The sequence below is a fragment of the Cupressus sempervirens genome, chromosome 9 (genome assembly GCF_028749045.1).
Source record: "Cupressus sempervirens isolate cs-2001-9-10 chromosome 9, ASM2874904v1, whole genome shotgun sequence".
Lineage (NCBI taxonomy): Eukaryota > Viridiplantae > Streptophyta > Pinopsida > Cupressales > Cupressaceae > Cupressus > Cupressus sempervirens.
The window spans coordinates 535,185,120-535,198,236 of NC_143126.1; the positions used below are offsets into that span (position 1 = coordinate 535,185,120).

Below are 13,117 nucleotides of genomic sequence, written 5' to 3' on the forward strand. Positions count from 1 at the left end.
ACTCACAAATAGTTCAAACATGTTTGATTGAAATATTTAAGACCTCTAAAAGTGGTGAAAGAAGGTCAATTGCCATTTTAAGCAATTTGGATTAACAAATCATTGAATTTTTTTTGTTTTATTTGCATAGTTTGTTTGCTACATATGAGAAACTCATGTGTCATTGAATCAACTTAAAGCATTGAATCTCAACTTCTAAGGCATGTTTGGTCACGGGCAAAGGAATGGAGAATAGGCATGTAATATTGGGAATAGGAATGGCTATTCTAATAACAGCTACTTTTTGGAATGGGTATAAGCTCATTTTAGAGGCAAAATGGAAAACGTATTCCAACTTTTCAATTCCTATTCTAGCAACCAAACGGGCCCCTAGTGACAAAAGGATACAAGCCACAAGAGAAACTCAAATGTTAATATTTATCGAGGATATTGATTCATCCCTGTATCCTCTAAAGGCGGAGGCAGACTCTTTGGAAGGCAGATGTCAGTGCAAATGTATATGGATGCTAGCCGGTTGGCCACTTCCAACCAACCGAGCCACAAAAGAAACTCAAATGTCAATATTTATCTAAGATGCAGATTCATCCATGCATCCTCTGGAGGCAAAGGCGGATTCTACAAAAGGTGGATGTTGATGTAGATGTGTCTAGATGTCGATTAATTAGCCACTTCCAACCCACTAAATGCGCGCAGAAGCCAATGTGGTAGCTTTCGACTAGCATCTGGATGCATTTAGGAACCTTCACTAGCCTTTGCAGGCTCAAACAACAATAAAGTCATTTTTAATGATTATTTTCCACTTAGAAGACATTCATACACATGAGGGATAAGATTTTTCAACCTAATTTTTGCTTGTAAACCCTAAAATAGCCCTAAAAGAGGTCATTCAACCACTCTTCATCACCATTTTATTTGCAACTAGACTATATCTCATTTGCACGCCCATTTTGGCATTTTAAGGCAAGGTGATAATTTTCAAACAGGATCATCCATAGGGCAAGAGATAGCTTTGACAAAAATATTTTTAAGAATCTAAGCTTTGCTAAGCATTTTATCTCATTCTTGAATTCTTTAATGATTTTTTCAGATTTGGATGAATTCATTCAAATTTGTGAAGGAATATTCAAGTTGCTTTAGTTCTTTTTTAGAAATAAAGAAACAAGTTTAGCTATCTATATAGTAGTTTTGTATCATTTTTTGGCACTTGTATGTTTCATGTTCATAATTTTTTTCTAATTTGAATATATTTAATTTCTTACTATAGGCATATCAAGAAATTATATCATATTGTGCAAGAATGGTTGCCACCAATAGTCAAAGCTCAATAGGAGGGCCAATAGCTAATAGTTTTAAAATTGATGTAGGATCTCCTTTATGGAGACATACCACAAAAATGTCACAAGCATTTGGAGGTGGCTCATATATTTGAAATGTATTTTTTGTCAAAGTGACAAAGGAAAACCATTCAATAGCTCTTATTCTCGGGCTAAACTTCACGTGTCTCTAAAGGTGGCTCATATATTGGAAGTGTAATTTTTGTCAAAGTAACAATGGCAAACCATTCAATAGCTCTTATTCTTAGGCCCAACTTCATTTTATGGGCCCTGCTAGTAAAGGATTATCAATGGGCAAAGGCCTTTAGATGGGAGGGGGTAATCTAAGAAATAACAGATTCATTTGTAAAAGAATAAGAAGTTGTTGATAAATTAATAAAAATATAAAAACAAATTTTTCATCAACCTTTATCCTCAAAGAAAACAATGCATTTACCCACCAATAGTATCCTCTAAACACCCATTCTTGCAAGTGCCCATACCGAGAGTAAAAGGGGTAGAAGTAGAAACTATTGTCTACAAAAGAAGTCCATTGGACACTGCAAAAGAGGTCCATTGATGTACGATCCCATTTATGGAGACATCCACAAATATGTCATGGATATTTGGAGGTGGCTCATATATTTGGAATGTAATTTTTGTCAAAGTGACAAAGTAAAACCATTAATAGTTCTTATTCTCGAGCCAAACTTCAGAGGTATCTGAAGGTGGCTCATATATATTGGAAGTGAATTTTCTGTCAAAATAACAAAGGCAAACTATTCTATAGCTCTTATTTTTGGGCCAAACTTTATTTAATGGGCCCTTCTAGTAAAGGATTTTCAACGTGCAAAGGTACATATGGAAGGGGTGTTATATAATGTACAAATAGCTTGATTTGTAAAAGATCACGAAGTTGCTGATAAATTGATAAAATGATCAAAACAAAGTTTTTATCAACCTCCATCCTCAAAGAAAACACTGCAATTACTCACTAATTATATTCTCCAAACACCCATTCTTGGAAGTACCTATATTGAGAGTAGAAGAGGATGAAGTAAAAACTACTACCTGCAAAAGTGGTCCATTGGACACTGCATTTAAAATGGAGGCAAGAGAGCTTGTCGATCAAGCCATTGCACATTCTCTATGTCAACGATCTTCCTTTCAATTTGGTGAGATTGTCATATTGGAATGAAATGGTGGCAACCCTAAATAAAGCATCAGTTGATTACACAAGTCCTAGGTATGAAAAGGTGTGTACTATTTTATTGCAAAAAGAGAAGCCTTATGAAGAGAGATTTATTCAACCAATTAAAATTCATGGAAAATATCTATTTATTAATTTTGACGGATGGAAAAATTCGAGAAACTAGCCATTGATTGTAGTGTCATCCAAAGGGCCAATATTTTTGAAGGTGAAGTGGAAGATTCATTACTCGTTTCCAAAACTCTCATTGAGACCATAAAGATGGTGGGTAGTGAGAATGTAGTTCAAGTGATTACTAGAATAATGTAAAAAAATGTAGGGGTGCAATTACCCACCAATTGTATCCTCCAACACCCATTCTTGCAAGTACATATACTAGGAGTAGAAGAGGGAGAACTAGAAACTATTGCTCGCAAAAGAGGTCCATTAGACACTGCATTTGAAATGGAGGCAACAGATCTTGTTGATCAAGTCATTACACGTTGTCTCTATGTCAATGGTATTTCTTTCAATTTAGTGAGATTGTCATATTGGAAGGAAATGGTGGCAACCATAAATAAAGCACCAGCTGATTAGACAAGTCTCGAGTATGAAAAGGTGTGTACTATTTTATTGCAAAAAGAGAAGTCTTGTGTAGAGAGATCTATTCAACCAATTATAAATACATGGAAAACATCTAGTGTTTCTATTGTTTTGGATGGATGAAAAGATTTAAGAAAGATGGAAAGATTCAAGAAACCAACCATTGATTAATGTGATTGCATTGTCACCCAAAAGGGCAAATTTTTTAAGGCAGATAATTGTGAAGGGGAAGTGAAAGATTCACAATTCATTTCTAAAATTCTCATTGCGACCATAGAGATAATGGGTAGTGAGAATGTAGTTCAAGTGATTACAGCTAATGTAATAAATTAAAGTGGTGCAAGTGCTTTCGTTGAGGGCTGCCATATTTTTCAGACACCATGCACCATACACTCCCTAAACAAATTAGCACCCAGATAGATTGGGTGAAGAAAATACACCAAGAGGGAGAGAAGATACAAATGAGTGTGATGGACCACCAAATGTCACAATACATATTTAGATTATTCTTCAATTTGGAGTTGCTAAAGGCAATTTGTAATTAGTAAATTTTATTTATTTAATTAATTTGAATATATTTTATATCATGTTCAATTATCAAATTGTCTATAACTTTGCTTGATATCTATTGGCATATTGTTATGATTAACTTACTTAGGTGGTTGAATCTTGATTCGCATCTCATACTATTGTTATGAGAAGACTTGTCAAGGTAAGCCAAATGGTTATTTCTAGTCGATGGGGTATAACAGCTTCAAATTCAAAAATGGCACAAAAGGTCAAGGCATTAACCTTGGATGAAAATTGGTGGGCTCATGTGTAATTTGTATTAGATTTTGTTGATTCAGATCAAACTTGTTTGGGGGATACCTATGATGGCATGGATACAATGGTAGACAAGGTAGAACTTTCTATACAAACATGCGAGGATGACCCCACAAAATGTGAAGCCTTATGCAATCAACTTGAATCAATCATTCATCATTGTTGGGAGAAGATGACTACATCATTGCACATCCTTTCGCGTGCCTTATCTCTAAGGTACTATAGCAAGGAAGTACTTGGTATGTCAAGTACGATACATGTTGCTAGTGTGTGCTACAAAGCTTTTGCAAGACTCTTAGTAGATGATGACACTCACAAAAAAGTTAGGACTAAATTTGGGTTATTTGTTTCAGGAGCAATACTTATCCCTCTTGCAATAAAGGACCAATGTAACATGGTAGCTATCACATGATGGTACCTCTATGGTCAACTACTTAAGCATCTACAACCTCTCGCAATCAAAATCCTCTCACAAATAAGTTTTATTTGTTTTTACTTTTTTGTTTACCCCATGTATTCTACAACTCTTTAAATTGATTTTCAATGTTTCATTTTTATGTTTTACTTTAATAATTAATTTTGTAATTGTGAACATATCTAGGTTGCAAGCTATTCCACTGTTGAACATAATTGGAGTACCTACCAACTGAAGCATAACTAGTTGGGCTCTAAAAATGTTGAAGACTTGGTTTTCATTCATACCAACTTGTGTCTTTTGTCATGTAAGGAGGATCACTACAAGGAAGGAGCAGCCAAGGTTTGGGATGTAAAACCCGAGTGTACAAACTTGGATGCAACAATTCAAGATCTTGCTACAATTGTGGATTATAATGTTAAAAACATCACGACACATGTTGTATCTAGTGCTTGAGTGGAACCATTCTTGGTTCAAATGATCTTGAGCTTGCACCAATTGGAGGAGTTGGAGATGATGAAGAATTTTTTGTGAATCCATATGATTCAGACTCAGATTGATAAACATCAAATGATGAACTATATTTTGATTTCATAATTGTGATGATTTATTGATTTGCACTACAATCATGAACATAAACATATATGATGTCATTGATATGGTTTATAATCTTATTGAATATTTGAATATGTATTGGTGAAGTTACAAGCTACCAATTGTTTTAATTTTATATATTTCTTTCACTTCTTTGCATATACATATATACACGCATCCACATCCCACAAAAACAAAATCGCGCATATGCACACCCGTTTCCCATCCACTTCTACATCTGCATATGAATCAATAACTTAGGTATTTATCTTTGAATGACTTACACTAAAGTGGAGAATTTAATTGGAAACCATTTTCGATACTAACCATCCCAATCTAATATTATGGAATTTCAATATGGAGTTGTCTTAAAACAAGAGAAACTTAATTATCAATATTTATCTTTGAATGGCTTACAAACCAATTTCCATATTGACTCCCAAGTTGTCTTAAAGTTTATAGATTGTTAGATGTGGAGCTATCTCAAGTTTAATTTTAATAATTTATTTACTTGGTTCAGCCCCTAGACCTAGTTTGCACCAACCAAGTTCTGCTCTTGATCGAGTTCACATATCATCAAGAAGACCTTGATACATTTGGATTATGATATCCTATTGGGTATGCAAACCCTATCTGGGTATTCTGCCTATTTCTAACATATCCAACTGAAGTTGTCTTAAGATTTTAGATTGTTGGTTGTGTAGTTGCCTAAAGTTTTACAACAACCATGTTCTACTCCTGATCTGGTCACATGTCATCAAAAAGACCTAGGTATATTTTCATTATGATATTGGGTATTTAACTCGTATATTAAGTTTGCAAGAGCTAGAGGGGCCTCAAGAAAAGTGTCTGGTTCCCTGCCTAGGCATGCCACCTATTTCTAGCATATCTAATATGATGGAACTTCAATTGATGATGTGAAGTTATCTTAAGTTTTTAGATTGTTGGATGTGGAGGCTACCTTTGCAAATTTACATGATTCAACACCCAGACTTGGTTTACACCAACTAGGTTATGCTCATCTGGTTTCAAAAGCCAAACAGACTTGGTTACACTCTAATTATGAAAACCCTATACTAGGTTTGGGAGAGTGTATCAAGCAAAGCACCTAATACCTTGCCTAGTACACCAACTATTTCTAACATATATGAGCAAGGAACCTAATGCCCCCTCAAAACAAGGTCATACCCTCAAACAAAGTTGTCCTAAATCCACTCTAGACCCAAGGCAAGCACACAAGTAAACTCGAGTTCAATTACAATCACATGGCAAATAGTTTGTAAATGAACTTTTTCAAAAAAATAGGTGAATATTCATTGACAATCTGGACTAAATAGAGAACAATGCAACATGCCCAATTTCACCACAAGTTTCTAACACACCACACCATAAACTAGCATGCCCTCAAAACAAGGTCATGCCCTCAAACAAAGTTTTCCTGAATCCACTCCATGCCTAAGGCAAACCACATGAGTAACCCGAGTTCAATCACAATCACATGGCAAATAGTTTGTAAATGAACTTTTTTAAAGAGAAAAAGGTAAATATTCATTGACACTCCGAACTAAGCAAAGAACATTGCAACATGCCCAGTTCTACCACAGATCTCTCACACACCTCAACATAGCCTGTTCAAACAAAAGGCCATACCCTCAAACCAACCAAGCCATAAAGGAGCAAGCATAGGGTGGAATTTGATTACATTTCTTTCATGAAAGTTTCTATATTAAATCAAGTAAAACAAAAAAAATTAAGGATCAAACAATATAAACTAAATGATGCAAAGGTCATAATTTATAATTTATATGGTCAATTTTGCTTGTTAGGTGAGGGTCTTTATATCTTCTGCATGGCAATGCTCAACACAAATCCATTAGCAGTGCAAACTACTTATATAAACTGAAATCTCGAATACACCAAAAGGATACTTCTTAGTTATCTCAAACAAGAGGCTCTCTCATTCAAGCTACCCATATTGTAGGCAAAGTCTAGGTTATTAAAATAAAGTACCTAATTTATCCCATGACTGAATATATATAATTGCTTTTTGACTTTCCAATCTAGTTTCAAAAGATCCAAGCTCATTTGATTTGCAAAATTCACTAAAAATACAGTGTCATTTAAAATGTTTAACTTCCCACTTGTCATAACTTGCATCTACAAAATAAATTTCATGAAAATAAAATAGGGATGGGGAACATTAGTGTACCACAAGAACATGTCGCAATCCAAGGCTTGGATTCCAGTCCTTCTTCAGGGCATTGACATAAATTTCTCCATTATTTGCAATATTAAGATGGAATATTTTTGTCACAAAATAACCTGTAGTAAAGACAAACTATAAATGGAATAGAAGATCTGGAAGATGAAATAAAGAATAATTAACAAAGGGAATGTCCAAACCTTAAAAATGTGCAATCCTTCTGAGGTTATAGAAGCAAAACCAAACCACCTTTTGGCGTAGAGTATGGAATATCAGTACTTAAGACTAGTTCATGCGGAAAATGCCATTCTCATATGGGGTGCTAGCTGCATGACAAAGAGTGCACTAATTCAAATAACATTCATGGCAACTGTTTGATTATATTTTTATTAAAAAATAGATTAGACTATGATCAAATGAGTTTGCTTGCAAGTGCAAACAAAATTTATCAAAGACAAATAAAGATTAGAAATTTTAATTCATATTGACTTTAACGAGTATTCATCTGCAATACCCGGTCCTTCAAATTCTGCAAATATCCTTGAGAAACTGTCGTCATTCATAGTTACTTTAGTGCCTGCTGGTGGCGCTTCATCAAGATTCTTCATCTCCCTTGCAAGTGCAAGTTCCGGAAGGTTCTCATTTTCAGCCTGTCAGAAATGATCAAACCCTAAACTTAAAGCCTGTCCATAGAACAACGCAGCTAATAAGAAGGTTTCAAAATGGAGATTCGTGAAAATCCTTACCTTGGAGTTCGGGAAATTTTAAGACTCTGTGAATACTCCAGCTCCATAAAGCCACGGCATTTGATACCAAAATCAACGGGGCTCAAGATCACAAAATGTCAATAAAAGCATATCAAAATCCAGCAATAGATCGCACGTTCCACTCACGCAGCTCAACATGAATTTGTCTTGCGACGCCAGAAATACACAAGAGCATTCCTAAAGAAACCTCAAACAAACCAAAATCTTTAACGAGACGATCCTATAACCCTAAAATCACCACAAATATCCGTCAAGCAACCTCCGAATCACGGCAAAAACAGAGTTAAGTAAGATTAACCGAATTTCATGCCTGAAATCTCCGCGAGCTTCCAGGCATATCCAGCTGGACCGTGAAATTGAATGTGCTCTGGAAAAACACCGGGTAGGAGATTTGCCCAAAACTGCCGCTGAACAATTTATAAACCCTTCCATGATGTCAACCCAAAATCTGATTCAGTCCATGGCCAATGAATAATTTCTTTGCCGGAGCAACTTCACAGCGAGGCGTGGAATCGAGAAAAAAAAGTTGTTTAATGCTCTGCTCTAAGACAGATTGACCGAACACAACTTCACCCAAAACGAGTTAATGGGGAAATTTTTAAAAAATCAGGGTCGGAAGTGGGACCTGCGTTAGTTAACTGCAGCTACATGGGTTTTAACTGCGGTTAGGTTTTTGACCGTTATCGCTTCGGTCGCTTTCCTCAACGGCTATCTCCGCATCGTCCCAAGTGGCCGTTGGCGGAAAATTTAAAGTATTGTCGTTCTATTTAAAAGGCCAAATTATTGGGACTAGTATGTAGTTTAATTTTTAAAAAATTATGAATACTGAATTTTCATTTTTAACTAGCACGAATAAGAAGTTCATAGGAAATTTGATTTGCATTCTATAAAACTTTTTGTCACATAAAGAAGTAATTGTGATGAGAAAAAATTGGTATAAAATATTACATAATATATCAGAGAGCTTATTTCTTCATGTACCTACAATTTTATTCTATATTATTTTACTATTTGAAAATCTCTAACTAAATTTCCCAATACTTTGACTATTTCATTAATCAAAATAAAGAAATATCAGATACAACTAATTTCAAAAATAGTTTGAGCAATACCCATAAAAAATCAAGGGACATAAGCGCCATAGTTCTTGTCTATAATGTGATCTTGATATGGTTTTGCATATGTCAACCAATTATTTTTGTGTTTCGAAAAAATACCAAGAATAATTATACTCATTTACTTCAAACTTAAACATCTAACCTCCAAATTCACAAAACTTCAACCACAATACTATTATGATTTATGTTCTGATTATCATTTATTGCATACACATTTAACCTTCTAATTATTAACTTTAAATAAACAAATATATATAATTAAAATTCTATTAATAAGTTTTAGATCTACTAATGATTGTCAACTTATACTTCATAATAATTTAAATTTCTAACTCAAGAAAATTACAAACTTAACTTAAAATGTTAATTGACTTATTAATACCCACAAGTAATATTTATTAAAAATCTATTATCTAATTTTAATTAATATCACTCCTACAAAGATACTTTAAAAAACAAAATTAATGGCCCCCCTCATAGCCCAACAATTCTTAATGACAAAAAATACAACGCTCTAGAACCTGTTACCGTTGTGCAACCCATTACCGCTCATTTTCAAAATTTGAATTTGGTCATGGTGAGCCCTAGGCCTCTGGATCCTCCACCTTGCCCTGATCTACAAATGGTGTTAGCGTTGCGCAAGGATTTGGAGGACAAGACAGATGGAGGTGGGTCCATGGGTGTGGATGGGAAGATTTTTTCTGACACTTTTGTCTTGGGTTGTCCATTAGAAGGTGGTTAGAAGTTGACAGATGGGACCCTGAGAGTTTGGAAGAATGCACTAGTGGATTCTACAGTAGCTAATGTTTTAATAGAGGATCCCAAGATTGCTAATGGCATAGATGGGCCAGTGATCTCCCACCCCGATACTTTGGTGGACAGTGTTACCTTTGGCCTTAAACTTTGTGTTGTGGGCAGATTTGTTTCCTTCAAACCCACAATCGAGATGGTTCATAAGTGGGTGAGTCAAAAATGGAAAATTAGGGGTAGTGTGGGTGTTTTAGCAATGCCAAGTGGCCTCTTCTGTTTTAAATTCACGTCGGAAGAGGATATTAATCTCATACTATTGAAAACTTGGTATTATGGAAAGCATTGTCTTGCCTTAACAAGGTGGCACCCGAGCTTTGATGCTAGTGCAGAGTTGAATAAGCTAGCTCCAATCTGGGTAAGGTTACCTTGACTGCCCCTTGAATTTTGGGATGAAAAGATTATAAGGTGGGTGGAGAATTCTTTTGGCCACTTTGTTACTGTGGACAAAGTGACTATGCAAAAATCACGATTGGTGTACGTCAGATTCTATGTGAGTGTCGCATTGAACGGGCCCTCTCGACTGTGATCACATTCAAAACCAAATGGGGAGAGAAAGTTCAACCTGTTGAATATGAGAATGCAAGCCTATTCTATCAAAAGTGTGGTCAATTTGGACACCTTATAGTCGACTGTAAGGCCCAAGTGCAGAAGGCTAAACAAAAGGAAGGTTCCCCAAGAATTGTAATGGAAGTCGTGGGGGAACCCTCAGAAGCCCCAAGATTGGAGGAGGAGACTATTGATGCACAAAATATGGAGGATAACCTAGTACATACCACCCCAAGCAAACGAGCAAGGGGGCATATTGAAACTAGGGAGGGGGAAGCTTTTGAGGGATAAAAAGGAAATGGAGGAATGCCCCTTTAGACATGAGTCAGAAGAACTATTGAGTTCTCCCATGGGGGAACTTAAGGAAGGAGAAATGATGGAGGAAGGCGAAATAGTAGTTCACCATCCTCTTCCTAGCCCTCCATTAAAATAGGGAGGAGAGGGCCTTCAAGAACTAAAGGCTACAGAATGTGCTTCCCAAGAGAGGGTATGTACCCCCATAAGGATGATAAAAGCCTCTCCAGTGGAGATAGCAGTTGAAGTAATGGCAAGTATTGAAAAGACTGAAAAGGAACTAAGTCCCACTTCACCACAGGAGGGGGATAATGGGGAGTGGGAGGTTTAGAAAAAAAATAGAAGGGGGGGAAAAAACCAAATGTAGGGGCATGTGGGATAGTTGGAAGACCAACTAGCAAAGCAACCAGGACTAAACAAGCAACAACGGATGTGGCTAGTGGTAAGCAACTTACACTAGAGACTGTAACTAGAGGTAAGAAATGAAATTCCTGTCTTGGAATGTAAGGGGGTTAAATAATCCCCAGAAGAAATATGCTCTAAAATAGTACATATTTCAAGAAAAGGTAGATTGTGTGTTAATACAAGAAACTAAAATGTCTAGTGCTAATTTTGATAGAATTGCTAGTCATGTTTGGCTGGGAGCTGCTTACATGCATATGGATGCTAATGGAGCCTCGGGGGGCATTGCTACCCTGTGGAACCCATGCTCTATGATAAGGGTTGAAGTATGGAAGGATAGAAATTTCATAATAACATAATTCCAAACTAGTATTCAAGTATTAATATCTATGCTTCTAATAGTAAGGTAGGGAGAAAGGAAATGCATGACAAGCTGGTAAGGACACTAGAAAGTATGAAAGATAAACAATTAATGTGTATGAGAGATTTTAATACCCCCCTTTATCGTTCAGAGAAATTAGGAGGAAATAGGGACTGCCCTGAAAGTTTGCAAGATCTTAATGATTTTATGAGTAGAATGGATTTTATTGATGTGAAATTGAGAGGGAACCCATTTACTTGGACCAATAATAGAAAAGGGAGTGATCTTATCCAAGTTAGGCTGGATAGGCTAATGGTGACAGGGAACTAGAATTGATTAGGTAATTCCCTTTTGGAGAACCTTACTAGAACTGTTTCAGATCATTCCCCTTTAATCTTCTAGTGGAAGGATGGTTTAAAAGGTGGACTAAAACCTTTCAGGTATGAAATAATGTGGCAATCTCACCCAGAATTCAAAGATAGAATTCAAAAATGGTGGAATATAAGGTTAGATGGAACTGCAATGTATAGACTAACCCAAAAGCTTGATAATATAAGGAGAAACATTAAGGGTTGGGCTAAGAGTTCCTTTGGAGACTTGTTTAAAATCAAAGGAGAAGTGGAGGAAAAACTTAAAATACTTCAAGTGGAGATTGCTAAAGGAAATAACCTAGAAATTGCAACTCAGGAAAAAGAGGAATATAGAAAAAAAAATGGAAGGATATTATTTTGAGGGAGGAATTTTTTTGGAAACAAAGATCAAGGGTCCAATGGTTAATTGAGGGAGACAAAAATACTACCTTTTTTCACAAGTCAGCCTCCAATCATAAAAGAAGAAACACAATCAGTGGGTCGGAAGGAGAAGGGGGAAGGGTTTATAAGGACCAGGAGGAGATGGGAAGACATGCGGTGGAATATTTTAGCAAGGCTTACATTAAGGATAGCAATGCAGGAAATTAGATTATCAGAAGAAGTTTGATTAATACAATCCCATAGGTGCTAGGTGCGATGGAAAACAATCACATTTTAGGAAACATCATAGAGGAGGAAGTGAAGTGTGTTGTGTTCTCTATGAAAGCTTATAAGGCCCTAGGACCAGATGGTTTCCCTCCAGCTTTTTTCTAGCATTTCTAGGAAGTTGTAAAAAGTGAACTAGTTTGGGCTACCAGAGACTTCTTTAAAATAGGGAAGATGCTAAAAAGGATAAATAAGACTTTTATTGTTTTAGTCCCTAAAACTTTGTCACCCATGAGCCTTCTAGATTTTAGGCCTATAAGCCTATACAATACTGTGTATAAAATCTTTGCCAAATTTTTGGTCAACATGATAAAGCCATTCCTGGAAAAAAAAAAATGGTACTCCACAGAAGGGATTTGTTCCAAGAAGACAAATCCTAGATGCAGCGATGACACGAGGTCATACATTCAATGGAAAAAAATAAAAGACCTAGAATGCCCTTCAAGTTGGATATCTCCAAGGCTTATGATAAGGTGAAGTGGGACTTTCTCTATGATGTGCTTGAAAGAGTGGGGTTTAATGATAAAGTTATAAGTATGATTAAGATAATGGTAGGTACGGTTCAATATTATGTTCTTCTAAAAGGCTCCCCTTCGGGCAATTTTGGAATGGAGAAAGGATTAAGATAGGGTGATCCACTATCTCCCTACCTTTTTATTAT

General features: G+C 35.9%; 1 pseudogene across 1 annotated transcript in view; it reads right to left on the reverse strand.

Annotated features, from left to right (window-relative positions):
* The window catches only part of LOC149539704 (ubiquitin-conjugating enzyme E2 22-like), a 37,611-nt pseudogene extending 29,270 nt beyond the window's left edge, over window positions 1-8,341 (reverse strand). Inside the window, exons 1-5 of the transcript XR_016356526.1 lie at window positions 8,148-8,341; window positions 7,889-7,895; window positions 7,657-7,792; window positions 7,392-7,468; window positions 7,149-7,261 (exon numbers count right to left, since the gene is read on the reverse strand). The product of XR_016356526.1 is annotated as a ubiquitin-conjugating enzyme E2 22-like (transcript). The remainder of the gene's footprint in view (window positions 1-7,148; window positions 7,262-7,391; window positions 7,469-7,656; window positions 7,793-7,888; window positions 7,896-8,147) is intronic.
* Between the last annotated feature and the right edge of the window lie 4,776 nt (window positions 8,342-13,117).